The sequence below is a fragment of the Notolepis coatsorum genome (assembly GCF_963971535.1).
Source record: "Notolepis coatsorum genome assembly, chromosome: 1".
Classification (NCBI taxonomy): domain Eukaryota; kingdom Metazoa; phylum Chordata; class Actinopteri; order Aulopiformes; family Paralepididae; genus Notolepis; species Notolepis coatsorum.
Window position 1 is genome coordinate 232,236,041 of NC_140165.1, and position 18,230 is coordinate 232,254,270.

Sequence of the window (18,230 nt, forward strand, 5' to 3'; positions counted from 1 at the left end):
TCATCAGATCTGTCATCAGAGAAGAAAGAATGACACTGATTTACTGTCCAACGGACGACATGGTAGCAGACACTATGAGGAAACCTGTTCCAAATTGAAATTGAAGAGATTTGCAGAGGTCATGTTTAACGTGTAAATATTGACTGCCATACTCTTTTGATGTTTTGGATTGTATTATTTTCTTTGTAAAATGTTTTTCCGAGAAGTTATCCAGTATGCTAATACAACCCTAAGTGGGAGTGTTAAAGTTAGAGGTTCTATGTAGGATTGTTAGTAACTGTCTAACTGCATATATAACTGTTTCCACTAGAGGGCGCTCTAGGCGGAGCCACTCACGATACCACCAGGTGGCGAGTATAAAAAGAGATGTCTCCTCCCCCTCTACCTCTTTCTCCACCAGCCTCTCAGTGAGAGGAGAACTCATGTGCTGCTGCTCATACCATGTGAATGAATAAACCACGCCAAAGGCTAAAGATAGAAACCATGCCTCTTGACCACATTATTGTCGCCCCATAGCCAGATTCTGTCAACAATGAGCATGCACTGGATCAACTATACAGTCTCTGTGCTCCTTGGGCTGTTAAAGGAAGGAGTTCACCAATAAGACCTTCGCTATCCAGCTGCCAGCGGTATGTAACCATCTGTGTTATTCTTCCCAAACAAGTAGCTAAAGGGTCTGTGGCACTCAGTATCGCTATTTATGAAGTGTCTGTTCCAAACAAATCTCTTCCTGTTTAACTCACTTCCCGGTTATGTTTTCCTAACTCTACGGTTTCCTTTCTGATCTGTCCTCCAGTTCAGACGACATTCCCAACGTTGAGAACATCAATCACTGACTCTGGATCAGACTGCTGTCATGCTGACTCTGGATCAGACTGCTGTCACTGACTCTGGATCAGACTGCTGTCACACTGACTCTGGATCAGACTGCTGTCACTGACTCTGGATCAGACTGCTGTCACTGACTCTGGATCAGACTGCTGTCACGCTGCCAAATGACCACTGAAGCCAGGCACGTGCACACATAGAGCCCATTTTGCCATTTTGAGCCTCATAAAAAAGTGCCATTTTTGCATATAGACTGCCCTTCCAACTGAAAAGTGTCAGGATAGAATCAAAATATTAGGTAAAGAGAGAGAGATGCCCCGTATTCCATTGCAGTTTGCACGGCCTCCTCAGCGTGCCTCTCCGCGGACCTTTATGCATAGCGTGGGTGGTGATGATGATGATGATGATAGAAACCGCTGTGGCGCATACAGTTGAATGCTGGTATTACACTCACTGAGGGACACGAAGAAGTCAAGTCCGATGGGATTTGGGAATCTCAAATACAAATTGGGATTGGAATAAAAAATGCATTTATATTAAACAATACAGAATATACAGCATTTCTTGGGGTCTGTAGGGTAAGCACTTATTCCCTCCCCCCTGAACATTTATGGAGATGTATGGGCCTTTTAAGTCAGTGATAAAAGTGTCTTTCAATGATAAGTGAGCTCCTGCACTGATTATTATAGTTCAATATTCAATATTTGATCACCAAAACCCCCCAAAAAGCATAAAAAGGGGGCCCCCCTGCCCAAAAAGGGCCCCCGAAAATCGGGCTTGGTTATAACATACACAGGTATAGTGCGCTTTTCAGCATTTGAGCACCTGCCCCTCTAAAGTCCTGTACACGTACCTGACTGAAGCCATGATTCCAAACACAAGGAATCCATCGAGATGGAACCGCAACACAGCGCAGGCTGACAAGACCGTGATTGGGCCTGTCTTTAAAGTGTCTTGCTCAAGGACACATCGACACGCTGCCCGGGAGGAGCGGGCCTGTCTTTTAAGTGTCTTGCTCAAGGACACATCGACACGCTGCCCGGGAGGAGCGGGAATCGAACCGGGTACCTCCGGATTGCCAGACGACTGCTCTACCTCTCGAGCCACTGTCGCTCCCTTTTGTGAATGTAGAGAGAAAAACTTACTTTCAATTTTATTCTGTTTTAAATAATAATAAAAACAATGCTCTCATTGAGTATCATGTATTTTTTAGCATTGGGTGTTGAGCTGGCAACTTGGAATCAAACTAAACATCCACCTGAATACATTTTCTGTATATTCATTGTCTACATATTTTCATTATTTAACCCACTTTCATCAATCTTGCAAATTTTTGCATGGTGTTATTCACTGTCAAAGATGCAAAGAAAAATCATAATTCATATTCTCCTTTGTTTCATCACAATTTAAGCGAGCCTAGTAATAGACACAATATTTCTGACACTGGGAATACATTCACTGAGGTCCATAGATGTCCCTAGATACCAAGAACATGCAAATGGGGCTTGTAGAAGTGGAGCAATCTTCCATTTACTTAGGTATGTATTTTAGGCGGATTTAAGAGCTTAAGAGTTTAAACGTGTATAATGTATATTCGTTGATTCACTCATATACCAAAATCCATTTGAATTGAACATTTTAGCTTTTTGCATAAAATATTGATATGCGTTTAAAATTAGATTAATTTAGATTAATTAACTATAAAGTCTGTAATTAATTCGATTACATTTTTTAACCGAGTCCCACCACTATTTTTAACACAAATGTGTATCACTTCCATCCTTCATTTTTGGACTCTAGACTCTGGTCAGTCCAGTGCTGTGTTGTCTCAGATATTAAAGTAAGCACTGCCTGGAGTGCCTGGCCAGTTATTGTCTCCAGCCTGATGTCCACTTTTCAAAGTCCTCTCTCACACCCTGGTTTTGACCAGTTGAACAAACACGCCCCCTAGTGGGGGAACGTTTCACACCTTTACTCCAAGGCATCAAACTTCATGACCACCAGCAATTAAATCTTATAATTGGGGTGAGCTTTGAGTTACGCTTTTGCTCATCTTAATTGAGGTTACACTTGGGCGGATGGATAGTCATCTTCTTCTTCTTCTTTTTTACCCTACGGACAGTTTTAATTTGACAAAAACAGATGTACTATGATGAGTGACCTAATATTTCTGTGCATAAGAATCTATTTCTCTTTATTTCCCAGGCTCTTTAGAGGACCGTCTCCTAGATTGATGTCATTAGGTTACCCTGGCCTGCCTGGTCAAACCCCAATGCGACTCACAACTAGTGTTTTGGAAATGTCCGAAAGTTTTGTTTTGGGTAAATAATATCAAACCAGGAGACCATCATCATCATTAAAGGTCCATTAGATCAGCTGGTTCTCAACTTGGGGTTCTGAGTCTGACTGACTGACTTCAACTGAGAACGTGTCAAAAGGCATGAACCAAATCTCAAGATATTTGTAAGAGAGTGCTTTTGAAAAGGTGGTGTCTAGAATAGATCCCATCGGCCGGAGGGATGTTTTGAAATGTATTTGCAATGTGTAGATATAGCAATGGGATCTAACTGGTGCCATAATTCTATGGCGCTCCTATGGCATGTATAATGTAAACCCACCACTAGATGGCGTGCAAAGCAAATGAATGAGCTTGATACACAATGAAGCCCGTTTCACTCATTGGATTTCTATTTGAATTAGTAAATTTGCCGCCCAAAATCCACTCCAAGGGATAATTCATTGGATAGTTCAGTCTTATTTGTAAACATGAACAATCTCATAGGCTAAACACAATAATGTAATCAATCTTGGAGCTTCACTACTGATAGCGAATGACTGACTTTGTTCACACAGTACGATCTCACAGGCCAGGGTGGTTATGTTCTCTGGTTCATGGCATGCTGCACAAAGCCAGTCTCCATTTCGTTGTCAGTGGAGTTGCTCATCATAACAATTATTAACCAAAACCCTGCCAAAGACCAAATGAACATGTGAACATATTAATTCTTCATCAATCCCTGTGATTCCCTGTTCTTTTCCCCAGAGGGGATTGTGAGCTGCACTCAAGCTGTTACTGCAGATTTGTTTGATAAGTTTTAACAAGCTGCTGTGTGGGTGGTGTTGAGACAAAACAACATGTCTGCTTGCTTGTTCAGTATCATCTCCCTCTCTCTCAGGCCCTATCTTGTTTCAGACTATTACACCACCTCTGTGTATTATTATCAACGATAATACTAATTGTCATCATCATCATAATAATCATATTATTATGATTAAAGGTGTTAAAATGTATAATAATGTGATTATGATTATTATTATTATGATGATTATTATTATCATTATTGTTATGCATGATTACGATGATGATTATTATTATTGTAATGCTGATGTTGATGCTTATTTATTATTATTATTATTATTATTATTATTATTATTATTATTATTATTATTATTATTATTATTATTATTATTATTATTATTATTATTATTATTATAAGATAAGATAAGATATTTGTTCATTGATCCTCCTGGGGAAATTCTGGAAATATTATTATTATTACATAGCATGACATTGATTAAACTCAACCTCTGCCCACCCACAGAGTGTAGGCCCCTGACCAGCTATCAACCCTCCATGGGTGCTGGAAGCTGGCTGACATTTCTAAAGAGGAGGCTTCAGAAGGAGGTGACCAGCTGGAGCTGTTGACTAAGGCCCACCTGGGTGCATGGAGGCAGAGCAGGGCATCAGATGCATATCCATCACACAGCAGGGAAATGTCACCCCTGACACTTCCTCTTCCTCCTCTTCCTCCTCCTCTTCCTCCCTCCATCTCTTCCCTTCATGATCCCCTTTGAGTGCTCCCAGCGAGGGAATAGCGGGGTCCTTGTGTGGGTTTCACATGCATATGGAGCCATTTGACATTCAGATAAAGCACATATATTCATTTGATTTCAATTATTAATTTGACGGTAGCCTACTGGTTCATTATTTGCCTTAATTGAGAATTTGGATGCAGGAGTGAACAGATGGAGCAAACGGAGAAAATTCTGTTGAGTTATTGTTGAGTTATTTTTGGCTTGAATCATTACTACACATTGTTGGAAAATATTTGTGACAGTGGTCCTGAGGCTATTCTGCTGAGTTCTGGATAAGACTGAATGAATGGCCGCAAGCGTGCATGCACCCACACACACACAAATACAGACACACACACACACACATGCACATGCAAACACACATTCATACACATATTATGCAAACAGAGAAACACACATACACACACGTGCATACACACATACACACATGATAAGCTATACCATGAGCCAGCGTGCACAATACCAAGACCCTGACACTGGTGCACAATTAGTTCCATCTGTCTTTACCCATCTATGACATGTCAAAATGTCTGCTGTGAAAAATGTCTATATTGGCTATACTGTATTGATAGACAGTCCCACCACATTTAGACATGGTCCTCAAAATGAATGGAAGTGAACCTGGCACCTGGAATGAATGGTGGTGTTGACAGGACTTTAGATTGAGGTAAAACTGCAGTTCTACTGAAGTGAAATATCCATGTGGCAGTTGTTTGTTTTATGTAAACAGTCTTCTGATAGGACTGAAAATTTTGGACAAAAATCAATTAAGTATGTGTTTGGGACCACACAGGTCCCAAAACCAAAATGGGATTTTTTTTTAGGTGTAGAACAAGAAATGTGTAGAACAAGAAATGGCTCTCTGGTGATTAGATGATGGTACTTATAGGGTTATGTTGTTAATTGATAACCGATTGTGTATTTATTTATTTATCTATTTATTTATTTTTACCTACGGATGCTCTTTTAGTCATGCCCTGTTGTTCAGACACATCCACTACATGGCACTCACAACAAGCCGTTAGCCGCAGAGTAGCTCCACTGGAGCAGTTGTCTGGTTCAAGGACACGCCAACGGTGGGTATTATTATAATAGCCTACTTGATTAAAGCATGGAAAGTGAGCAGAAGGCTGTACCACCCATTATGATGATGACCTTATGGTTACCGTGAGGAAAACGGGCGAAGCGAGTTCTGGGTTTGGACACTTTTAAATCGTGCATGGAGCCGTGACAGCTATAGAGCTGAGGCTCCGTCATCCTATTAGACCTCCCCACGCCCATGCACTCTGTACACCGCGGTCTGTGTTGTGCCACAGCTTCACACGCCACCTCCCCAACCTCCAACTCCTGTGGCTCTGCTCTGTACTGTCAGCCAGTGGTTCTCAAACATGTCAAGGACCCCCAAATTGGTCCAGGGGCGCCCATTTCACAAGATTATGTACCAGGGACCCCCATCTGAGAAAGGATTTGCTGTGTTAATCCAGAATTCCACAACTGTCTATACTGTAGGTTGTCCCTGGCCTGGAGTGTGCTCTGAACAGGGTAAATCTGCACTTCATTACGATGCCCCTCTAGGCTCTAGCTCATGGAATTAACTCAAATGGTCGCTTGAGATTCTCCCCTCTGTTGCAAAGTTTGATCTCCAACCTTTGTCAATCAAGTTGTACGTGTTTTAATTGATTTGTTATCCTTACTTTTTGCCTTGCCTTGCTTGTTGTCTTATGATTTATATGCTGTGTGATTTTATACAGTATGCCTTTTTTTTCCTGTATGTACATTTGTACACTCAACGTGATTGTAAATGAAACCTTGCCTTTCGAGTTAAAAAAAAAATACCAGAGGAGAGAGCATTCATTATTATACAGTAAATTATCTCACTGTAATGACCTAGTGAAGAAAATATCAATGCGACGAAATTATTTTCCATTTTGCTGGTGACCCCCATGGTACCCCCTCAGGGACCCCTGGGGGTCCCCGGACCCCCCTTTGAAAACCACTACTGTAAGCAACTCATGGTGTTGTACTCTGTGTCAGTGTTGTAGTACTCAAGTCCGAGTCCTGGACAGATTTTCAGGACTTGTAACTCGACTTGGACTTGAGCACTGATGACTCGGACTTGGACTCGAGCATTGACTGCATTCGGACTCAGAAGGTGCAGACAAGGACTCTGGCGTGTTAATTGATAAATAATTTTTTTTTTTTTTTAAATAAACTCCCTTTGAAATGGTGACTGCCGTGTAATTTATGTTTAATTAATGTAGACCTGAGTGACTGCCAGAGTGGAGTGGACTCAACCTTGATGACTTGAACTCGGGCTCGGACTAGAGTAATGGGGACTCGACTCTGGCTCTTCTTTGGTGACTCGGACTTGGACTCAGACTCGAATACTGGGGACTCGAGACTCGACTCGGACTCGAGATTTAGTGACTCGACTACAACACTGCTCTCTGTGTACACTCTGTATGACTGGCTATTGCTCCAAGTACCTCCGATACAGACTGAATTAGGAAGGACTGCTCTTAGTGTTGGTGCACTGGACTCATGGAACAATTTAACCCTTTCACTACCAAAGGGTTAACCCTTTCACTGTGACAATAAATCACAGTGTCCCTATGCCATAAATGTCATGTATGTTGAGTATGTCATAAATGTCAATATGAAATGAAAATGGGGGACCCTGATGTAAACAAGACAAACGTCTTTCTCTGGTCTGCATCCCCTTAACAATTGTGTGTATTGAGCCGTACTGTATTATACCCATTCTGCAATCTGTTAAATAAAGTTTTCATTCATTCATTCATTCACAATACAGAAGGTTAACCCTTTCACTGCCACACGACAAATTGTTAACCCTTTCACTACCACACTACAGAAGGTTACCGTCTGTAGTGTGGTAATGAAAGGGTTAAAACGCCTCCTAAAGATCAATACCTTTTAGGCAGGTCAAAACGAGGGATGTCCAATACTGTGCCCATGTACTTGTACTCATAACTACTCCGATACTACTACTACAGTACTCAGTGCCAAGTTTGTTCAGGAAAACACAACATTGAATGTTAAAATTGTTATTATATTTATATTATTTTATATTATTTACATTATTTTAACTTAAAATGTCAGCAACAGCATCATGTTGTATATTTAAGATAAGATATTCCTTTACTGATCGATCCCCTTGGGGAAATTCGGGCATCATAGCAGCATGGGGGAGAGGAGGTATAGGTATGGGCAGGGTAATAGTAGAAAGACATCAAATTTGATCTGAATATAAAAATGATGAGAAGAAATAAACAGTGTAAACAATATAATTAACTCTGAATATAGAAATATGAGACAAATAAATGGTGTAAATAAACAAAGGTGCAGATGAGAGTCTGTATTCCCTATCGGTCTATTATACGTTACAATAAATATAGGCAATAAAAAAAATTGCTCTTTTGTTTACTTTACTTTATGAGTAAGAGTAAAAGTAAACAGTATACACACGGTGCAGTATACACAAGGAACCCTGACTGGCATGATACACGTCATAAGTTGCAGTCCGTGCAGGTTTTGGTGGATAAGAGTGGTCAGACATTCCTAATAGCTCTCAAGTTCTGCAGCCGTTAGTTCTCCAGCTGCTGGTGGCAGTCCATGGCCACAGGCACAGCCCATTTGTTACAGTCATAATGTGAGGAACATCTGATTAGAAGAAAAATCATTATTAGAACTGTACAGTATAGGCCTATTATTAAGTACTCATATCGGTACTCAGTATCGACAAGTACCCAAATGTAAGTACTTGTGGTTGTACTTAAAAAAAGTGGTATCTGGACATCCCTAGTTCGAACATTTATGCAATTGTTAACTGATTTGTTTGTTTAGTTTATCTGACTTTTATTTTTGTTTTTATCCTTTTCTCTCTGCAACGTTGTAAACGAGGGCCTGCCCTTAATGACCTTTCAGAGAAATAAGTAAAGGTTTTCATTTCATTCATCCCCCCTCTGCTCTTTATTTTATTTAGATTATTGGATGCTGCTATGGTTGAGGAGGAACCTCAACAAAGTGAATTTCACAAATGTTTTGCTGTAAAGTACTGATTGACGAATCTGAATCATATATTGTAACAGCATAAATGACCGTGGTCCGTGGCAGTACAAATAGCGTTGGTGGTATGGTTCTTGGGGATTGTCCTGGCTGCAAAAGAGATAGAAGCACAGCAGCTTTACAGAAGAATAAAGCATTAAACAGTGTAGTCAAACTGAACAGCAGGGAGCACTACAAACAAATCCCGCACAGGGAAGGATTTGTCTCACAGAGCTGAACAGACCAGGTTAACAGTGATGTGATACACAGGGCGGTAACCTTCCAATGGGGGGGCTATCTAGATAAATAGATAACAATGTCTATCATGTCTTTCAAACAGAGAGCCCACCCAAGTTTGTGATATATTGGTGACTGACGGGTACTATATGGCATCGCCAGTAATACATCTATGGGCTAAGTGATATACTGAATCCAAAGATGTTGGGGGTATACCCCCAATTTAAGAATTCATACTCGTTATTGTTGCCATGGTCTATTGGAATGGAATTTTGGAACCGGTACCCATTCAAATGACTGTCTGGTCCCCAGAGTTTACTCAGAAGAGGGTAAATCTGCATTTGACTGATGCCCCTAGCTCAGTCCTTAAAGCTTGAGATTCTTCCCTCTGTTGCAGAGTTTAAAACCTTGATCTCCAACCTTTGTCAATCAAGTTGTATGTGTTTTAATTGATTTGTTATTCTTGTTGTGCTTTTTGCCTCACCCAGGGAAATGTGCTGTGTGCAGATACATGTTCTGTTTCAGAACTGAGAATACTACTAGAGACTAAAGCTCATTTGGGTATAAAAACTCAAACAAACATTCTGTGGGTCCACAAAATCAGCCTCCCATTCATTGTCTATATGGAGCAGCTCAGGGCTTTATCCTTTATACCTGATGAAATGAACTAATGACGCGATTGACTCTATAGCTCTGTAAAAGAATTATGTTTTTTCACAGGAAATTCACTGTATTATTTTACAGATTACTTTTGTTTTTCTACTTTAAGTGTAAATGCCATACAAATACAGTAAATTACCTTTTATCAAAATATTAACCATTAAATGAAGGTTGTAATCTGTAAATGTATTTGATTTTACTGTAATTTGACAGTAAGTATTTGGCAACCATTGACGCCAGACATTTACCGTTTTCTTGCAGCTTTTTTTCTTACAGTATAGTCTTGACAGAAATGATGGAACGATGATTTGCAAAGTAAAATTAAAAAGCTTTGTCCTGATTAAGGGGCAGAGGGACAAAGATGGGGTTGTTCATTGAAATAAGGCCATCTTGAGTGGCCTCATTCTCTGAATGAGACAGGAAGAATGTGATCACTCTACCTAGGCTCTGCCACCTCTGCCAAGAAAAAACCTGACACTGTAAAAACTCTGTAAGTTGCACTTGTGTGTGTGTAGAGAGAGATAGTGTGTGTGTGCGTGTGTGTGTGTGACGTGTGTGTGTGTGTGTGTGTGTAGAGAAAGAGAGAGAGAGAGAGAGAGAGAGAGAGAGAGAGAGAGAGAGAGAGAGAGAGAGAGAGAGAGAGAGAGAGAGAGATAGAGAGAGAGAGATAGAGAGAGAGACAGTGTGTGAGTGTGACGACTGACGAGTGTGTACTGTGTATAGAGAGAGAGAGGGAGTGAGTGTGTGTGTAGTGTGTGCGTGTGTGGGGAGACGGGAGAGAGATGGGTGCTAATAGCACGTGACAGAACGACTTGTAAATGTATGAAGTGAATGATTCGGACGTCATCATCATCGAGCTCTCTGGCCGGCGTTGATCCCACGTGAACAAAGGGAGCGTCGCGTGCCCCGCCGTACCGGTGGGCGTGGCTTGGTGACGCGCCCTCCCTCACTGTACAAGTGGGCGGGCGGATAGGACTCGACTCCTCCCACTAGTCTTTCGGTTGAATGACTCGCCCGGTGTGAGTGCGAGCGTTGCTCAGACAGACAAGGCTTTACTAGAGAGGACTTAAAAAAACAGCGGATCTAAAAAAAAACACTGGAATACAATCTGTGCTCAAAGTAGAACAAGATTAATAAAAGTCGCCGGGTCACAGAACTTCAAAGTGTTGTGAGTGACCGACGTGTGACCATCTCTATCCGGACGTTTTTCTTCTCTGCTCTCGAGTGTTCGGTTATTATTATTTGTCAACATTTCGCTGGCCAGCAGCCACCTTAGTTACCACCTTTGACACACTGTCCCATTTGTCGCTGCCTTGGGGGCACTTTTGTCAGGGGACGAGATACCGACACTTATCCGCCCGAAGGACGTTGAAAGAAGACATAAGTAGCAGGCGACCCCATCAGGCAGGTGAGTGTTCAGGTTCGGTTGTCAAGTGGTTTTTCCAAATAGTTTTGACATTTGCTGAAAGTTGTGCTCTCGATTCCCCCCTCCTCCGTGTCGACTACACAATAACAAGTTTATCTTTTTGTCACCGGAATGCATGTCATTAGTTTTTTCGGACTGTGTCTTTGCTGCACTCGCCTACTAACTAGGTAATTTCTATTTATGCTGCTCTAGTCTCACGTGTAGGCTGAACATTTAGTCAAGCAAGACAACAGACACGCCCATGGAGGCTATAGGGTGTCGGCTATTATAGCCTCAAAGAGTTTGAGCTTCAATGCTGCCTATCTTCACCGAAGTGTCAGACTCATCATACTTGGATGAATTCATAATATCCCCGATTTTGGTCTAGTCTACTGTCTCTAATTTGTACTATAGTAGTAGACTCCTACGACGAGCCTATCACAATGCTTGTCTGGGAGCATGCCTTTATGACCATGACTTCTAACCATGTCTGGATTACTGACCGGGCATACCGGGACAATTCCCCGGGGTCTGAGACCACCGAGTGCCCGAGAGCCCCAGGATCCGTGTGTGTATATTAACACTTTGAGTGCCACGGGTCCGGTGCCCCAGAACCCCGTCGCGTGCCACCACCCACTTCAATGATGGAGCTCTCATATTTGCGAACGCATAAACTATATCTTAAATTATGGCTGTGTATAATATGTCCGTCGCTTATCAATGACTTGTTTGCAGTCAACATTGTCGAAACGGATAGTTTTTTAATCGGTTCATTTCCGTTTTATACCATTTTGAAAAACGCTCGTTTCTTGAAAGTTCCAGAAGATTCTGTGATAATCGCCCTTTACTGGAATACACTGGAATACACAAAACACTAGGGGTGTAAAGGTAGACGTATCCGTACAGAACCGAACCGGTTCAGTGTGTACCTTACCGAAAGAATACAATGGTATGTTAACCACTAACGACCGCCCACCGGGGGCTTTTTATTTTTTTTAACGATCTAATATAATTATTATTATTTTTCGTTGATTATTAATTTCAATATAGAATATTCGTTGACAGCCCTACAACAAGTACAATTAGTTACTGCACACTACATCACCCCTGAGTGGAACATGGAAAGCCAAACTTTCCCCCACTGTACCGAAAACCCGTACCGTACCTTGATTGCAAAACCGAGGTACGTACCGTACCGTGGTTTTTGTGTACCGTTACACCCCTACAAAACACGTTGTCATTTTTCGGCCTATTTATGAATCGTTTTCAAATAAACGCTAGATTATCGATAGTATATGTGTACTTATGCACGCTATAGAAGCGGGCTGAAAAATCGATTATCTTATTTCCTGATCGCACACACACAGACACACACATACACACATATGGCACACGCTGATATATAGGTGAAAATAGCTCTGATTATCCCAAGACTGGTAAAATAGATTCTTTACCTCAGATCAGATGTTCTCCAAAAAGATTATTCCAATTCCTGATCGCCATTCCAAATATCGATCGCGTTTATTGATCCAACGCTGGGTACTGGAAACACACATTTTCCGCTGTTCTGATGGTGGGCGATGACTCCAGTAGGCTCGGATTACATGTCTGACAAGTAAAATGTGGAAGCAGGACTTTTTTTTCTCCATGCGTTTCATTCAATCCAATTCAAAGGGGTGCAGTACCATCCGGAGAGACGATAGGGGGCGGTATTTTCCCTGTTTGGGTTCAGACAGATCCCCACTGGTAACGTGAGGCTAGATTGATGAAAAATGAATGGAAATCGATAATAATAAAAATAACGATCAAAAACGAGATCTATCGTCTCTCTGGCACTCAACGGTTGGCATGAACTAACGAGAAATCTCGTCGTTGGCACTCAAAGTGTTAATATCGTCATCATGCCAATTTCAATTAGAATATGTGCCCATGCACTGCAACAGTGGTCACTACGTACTAGCAGGCACTTTGCACAGCCTCTAGGACGGTCTAGAGAACCCTCTGCTCACCAGAACCATGTGACCACTATGTTAACCACAGTCTTGTCCATTCCACCACCTGAAAAATATCCTATTAAGGTGGCAAAGAGGTGTTTATTTAACTTAGGAGTGAGTTTACACAAAGGGGCTACCATTGCAAGGTTTTACCCTCTGTACACAAGCATGCTTTTAAAGGTGCTGTAAGTGGTATTGTTTTGTTTGTTCAAATAAGTGGTCTACGTGTTAAAATAATAGACATTCTGACAGTGACAGCCATCACTGATATAGTATAGGGTCTCCCAGTCCCATGTAAATAGATTTATTTTTTCTTGTATCCCGTTCCAACTTTATCCAATCAGGAGAGAGAACTCCACACTGCAAAAATGGTCTGACAAAAATGATAAATCAAATCTAGTTTCAAGCAACTGTGCCAGAGTAAAATAATCTACCAGTGCAGTAAGCAAATTTGGCTTGTCAAGATTTCTTGAAATAAGTAAAAATATCGAGGGCTCTCTCTCCTGATTGCATAAAGTGGGAAGGGATATCAGACAATACATTTGCTGTTTACTGTAGAGTGGAGGGCCTGGGAGACCCATGTTACTGACCAAACAATCTATATCAATGATGGCTGTTGGAATGTAGAGCTATTTAACACATTCTAACAGAAAATGCCACTTACAGCACAAGTGCAAGGGGCCCCAAAATACTTTTTTAAAGTATAGGTGCCCCGATTCTGTCAGATATCCTCAAAAAGCCCTAGAAATTAATATTCCAGAGCTGTTCTTTGAAAAATGTTCTTCACGGATGAACATTATGCCTGTCTCCTGGGGGACAGGGGAGACCGATGGCACTTTCTTGCCCAGGGGCTGGGGCTCCTCAGTGGCCTAATCCAATCATTCTTCTAATCAGGGGTGCAGTGGTAATATCAGAAGTGGTGGGATGGTGGGGATGACGCCCAGTGTGCGAACCATAGCATGGTCTTTGGGTGAGCCAAATAATGCCAATTCCCAATCCCCTTCCTGGTCGCTGCGCACTTACCCCCCACAGTCGGTCTGGGAGAGTGGAGGCTACCACGTGCTTCCTCCGGCTCCGACACACGTCCACTGTCCAGCCAATCAACCGCTTCTTTTCACCTGGCAGCGCGGATTCTCACTGAGAGGGCGTAGCGTGTGGAAGGATCACACTATCCCACTTAGATCCTATCCGCGCTTAGCAGGCGCCCCGACCGAATTGTAGGAGTCACTGTTTACAACGACCCGGACCCACCCCGCCAGCTTCTCCCACCCTCTAATACTGCCAATTGTATTAGTGTGAACGGCCAGCCAAGCTGGTGACAACCCCGGAGGTTGGTGACGAACGCAATCTCCGTTACGCCACCTGACCGCCCTATGAACAGTTATTTTTAAATGTGTGATCTAAAGATAAACAAAGGGTTTTAAAAGTGTTATATTTATCTTCTCTTATAGTACCAGAGAGAAGCTGAGGAGAATCAACCAGCAACAAAAGCAATATATATATATATTATTTTTTTTATTTTTTTTAGTATAGAAAATATCGATAATATTGATACTTTTCAAGGTATCGTATCGAAGTCGAAATTCCAGTATCGTGACAACACTAGTCTATTGTGAATCTTAACTCATTGGACGCCACTGACTTGAGCATCGTTTGTTCCTACCACGCCAACACTCTAAAAGAGAGGAATACGTGGCAGTTTGCAGGGCTATATATATATTATATATATATTATAGCTATGGATACAATACCATGGCCCATTTGACATCAACTAATTTGTTTGTGTGTTATACCGTGGTGAATGTATAGGTTTAGAGTGATCCTGTCTAATCCCAGAAAACGACGATATGCAGCAAAACGTGAATTTCACTAAAAGCGTTGCCGTTTCTCACCTGGACACGCTACTATTTCCAAATCAAATGTATATAATGGGTATTATGTTTCACCAACGCCATCCGTTCTGGAGTAACGTTACACACACACACGTTGCGATCGAGGTGAAATCATGGTTGGATCAAAGCAGGATTGGTATAATTTAGTCCTTACCTTCACTAGGAGGTACCCCAAAAAGAATATTCCAATTGTCTGATCGCGAGTCCAAGTATTGGTGTCCATCTTGTCGCCAACATAATCTATCACAACAGTAATGTGATCGGGATACCCGCTCGACTCGCCTGACAAAGAAAAGTGCGCCCGGAGACATTTGAACGTTGCACAGGCCAAGATATAAGGTTTCAAAGGGTGCTCGATACTGCCACCTGGGAGGATGCGGCCGGTATTGCACTTTGGCATTCTCAGGATGATTCCCCATGTTAACCCCGAGTCTGTGTGCCTGTAATGAATAGAAATATTGAATAAAAGAAATAACGAGGGCGGCTACGTGGTGCAGTGGGCAAGGCACTCACCACGAATACTGGAGACGCTGGGTTCGCCTGTTCGAGCCCAGCGCTCCACATTGCTTTCAGTTTAGCTGGTTGTCTGTACTAATACACATTGGCAGTATTAGGGGGTGGGAAACTGATGGGTGGGGATCGGGCATTGTCGACAGCGACTCCTACAGGTCGGTTGGTGCGCCTGCGCAGTAGAATCAGGAAGCGATGGGGGCGGCGCCCCTCCAAAGCGCAGACCCCTGACGCTGAAAGATCGCGCCGCGCAGGTGAAAAGATGCGACTGCTGTTACCTCGAGTATCGGAGGGGACTCGTGCTATGTATGACTTAGTCCACATTGCAGCCGGCTTGTGGGAGGCAAGAAACAGCGTTCGAGACAGGGGAGGGTTGAATTGGATGATACGAAATTGGGATGGGAGAAAAATAGAAAATGGTTGAGTTAATGCTTACCATTATAATAATATAACAAAAATAATAATCATGAATGTCGAACAACAGTAACTGTAATATTAACTATAAAGATATTTGTCAATGTCTGACATTAGCTAGAGCAACAGAAGCAAATCTCACCCTTTTAGCCCACACCCCTGGCAATGACTGTGCTTGTGTTTACAATACACGGCTGTGCGGCGCTTTAACACATTGGCGACCGCTGGGATGCGTCTAATATAGTGGTTGAGGACCAGCTTTTGTAAACAGACCGGTGTCTTTTTGTACAGCTAAATCTATACTTTATAGTAGGGCTGGGCGATATAACGATAACGATAAATATCGCGATATATTTTAATAATCGATATCGAATATCGAAATAAAAAGAAATCGAAAAATCGTATTTTTTTTTTATATATATTTCTTTTTTGACCTGCAACAGGGCAGTTTTAAAACCAGAGACAGTGGACAGACTTGTCTTTCTTGCCTGCAACTTAAAGTAATGGCTTTGCTTGTCCAAATGACAATACTGACCAAATTGAGATTTATTTTTCTCTTTTCCATTTATTTTGTTTGCTTTCTAATTTAAAATACAGTTTGAAACCGTCTGTACACAGTAGGCTATGTGTGCTAGCAGAACTAGACTCCAGTCACATGGTTTGGTTTGTCCACCAAAAAAGCGCCAAAAGATCTAAAATAAACTAGCAGAGAAGCCAGTTTACTTTCGCTTTTAAACCAGCTGCAGCCTGAGAACTGGAGTGTGAGGGGATGTAACACTAAAGATGGCGGCAATGACAAAGAATTGCTGCAAAATAAACATACATCCGTTGTTAAATTATTATTATTTTTTAAATGTATAACAATTCGATAATTATCGATATCGAGAAATATGATAACATTATCATATCGTTATCGCGATATGATTTTTTTCCATATCGCCCAGCCCTACTTTATAGTATTGCTATCTGTCCATTCTCATTGTCAATTGAGTTCATAAACCGTCCCTTGTCATTTTATAGCGCCGTGAATATAAGCATTATAGTGGATTTTGTCTCGTATATTTTCTGGAAGGCTAGTTATAGGGCTAATAGCTGCTAACGTTATTTTCAACAGCATTTCCGTTTTACATATGCTAAAGAAATAACTCAAACTGCATATCATCGGGACTGTCCCAAAGCATGTATGCATCAAAGGGGGGGGGGCGGGGGACGTCGATTATTATTGATTACCAATAACAGTGGTCGTGTAACTAGCCACATACGCTGCTCGGCTGGTTGCGTATCATAGCAAGCTCTGATCCGGCTGTAATTTATGTGAAAAAGATCTTACCATGAGCCGGTGAGATACCCCCGAGCATTTCCCCGTTATCGATCGGCATCTGGTAGATCGATATATCCATTGGCTGATGATAAATCCCCTTATTCCATGGTGAAATCTGCGATTCGAAACGTAATCCACAGTACATGATGCTGGTTCAGGATCCGGGTACTAAAATACTCTATTGAAAGAAAAGAAAAAAAAAAGTCATCCATTCGCCCACAGGGCATACTGCAGTGGAGCGATGGCGCCCCTAAGAGGATCTGGCCGGTATTGCACGTTCTCGATTTCACAGACTAGGGAATATGCAGTGCCGATCCGCGACCTTGACCCGGTTATTAAAATGAAATAAAAGCAATAACAACTTGCCACGGCTTTATACGTGATTCTGTCCACAACGCATGGATTCGAAACCCGTTTATACGTGGTTGGGCGGCAAAGTGTTAACAAGCATACAATCCTCATTTACGGCTTGGGTAATGACAGTTTGCAGCCAAAACACTGATGAAAATATCATGTTTTTTACCTTTTCCCCCCCAACAAGATAACCGTATCATGTCTTTTTACAACTCTTTAGACGGTTGACGGTAGGGCTGAATGATTAATCGATTATAAATCGAAATCGCGATTTGGAACGATGCAATTATCAAATCGCAAAATTCTTTTTTTTCGCTTTTAAATTTTTAAATTGTTTTTAATTTAACCAGGAAGTCCCATTGAGATACAAGATCGGTTTGGGAGAGGGAGGTAAGGGGGTTTAGATTGTGTGTTGTGAAGTTTAGACTTCAGAGAGGGAGAGTAAAGTACAGAAAAAAAAGGTACCGCTGGGTACCGGTATCGATTCCCAGGTAAAAAGAAACATTTTCAGGCTCGGTGTCCTGAAAAGACCCACCACGTAGGCCAGATGTAAGCTGCATTTTACAATAAACCTCTGTGGGGCTGCTTAAAAAATATATAATTATAATCGTAAATTTAATCGCAATCGCAATATCTGTCAGAAAAATCGCAATTAAATTATTTCCCAAAATCGT

The 18,230-nt window shown here is 41.7% G+C and overlaps 1 protein-coding gene across 2 annotated transcripts in view; it reads left to right on the forward strand.

Annotated features, from left to right (window-relative positions):
- The first annotated feature begins 10,719 nt into the window (after positions 1-10,719).
- The window catches only part of gdpd5b (glycerophosphodiester phosphodiesterase domain containing 5b), a 167,248-nt gene continuing 159,737 nt past the window's right edge, over positions 10,720-18,230 (forward strand). For both annotated transcript variants that reach the window (XR_014620488.1, XM_084328922.1), the window contains exon 1: positions 10,720-11,074. The gene's annotated coding sequence lies outside the window, so the exon portion shown is untranslated. The remainder of the gene's footprint in view (positions 11,075-18,230) is intronic.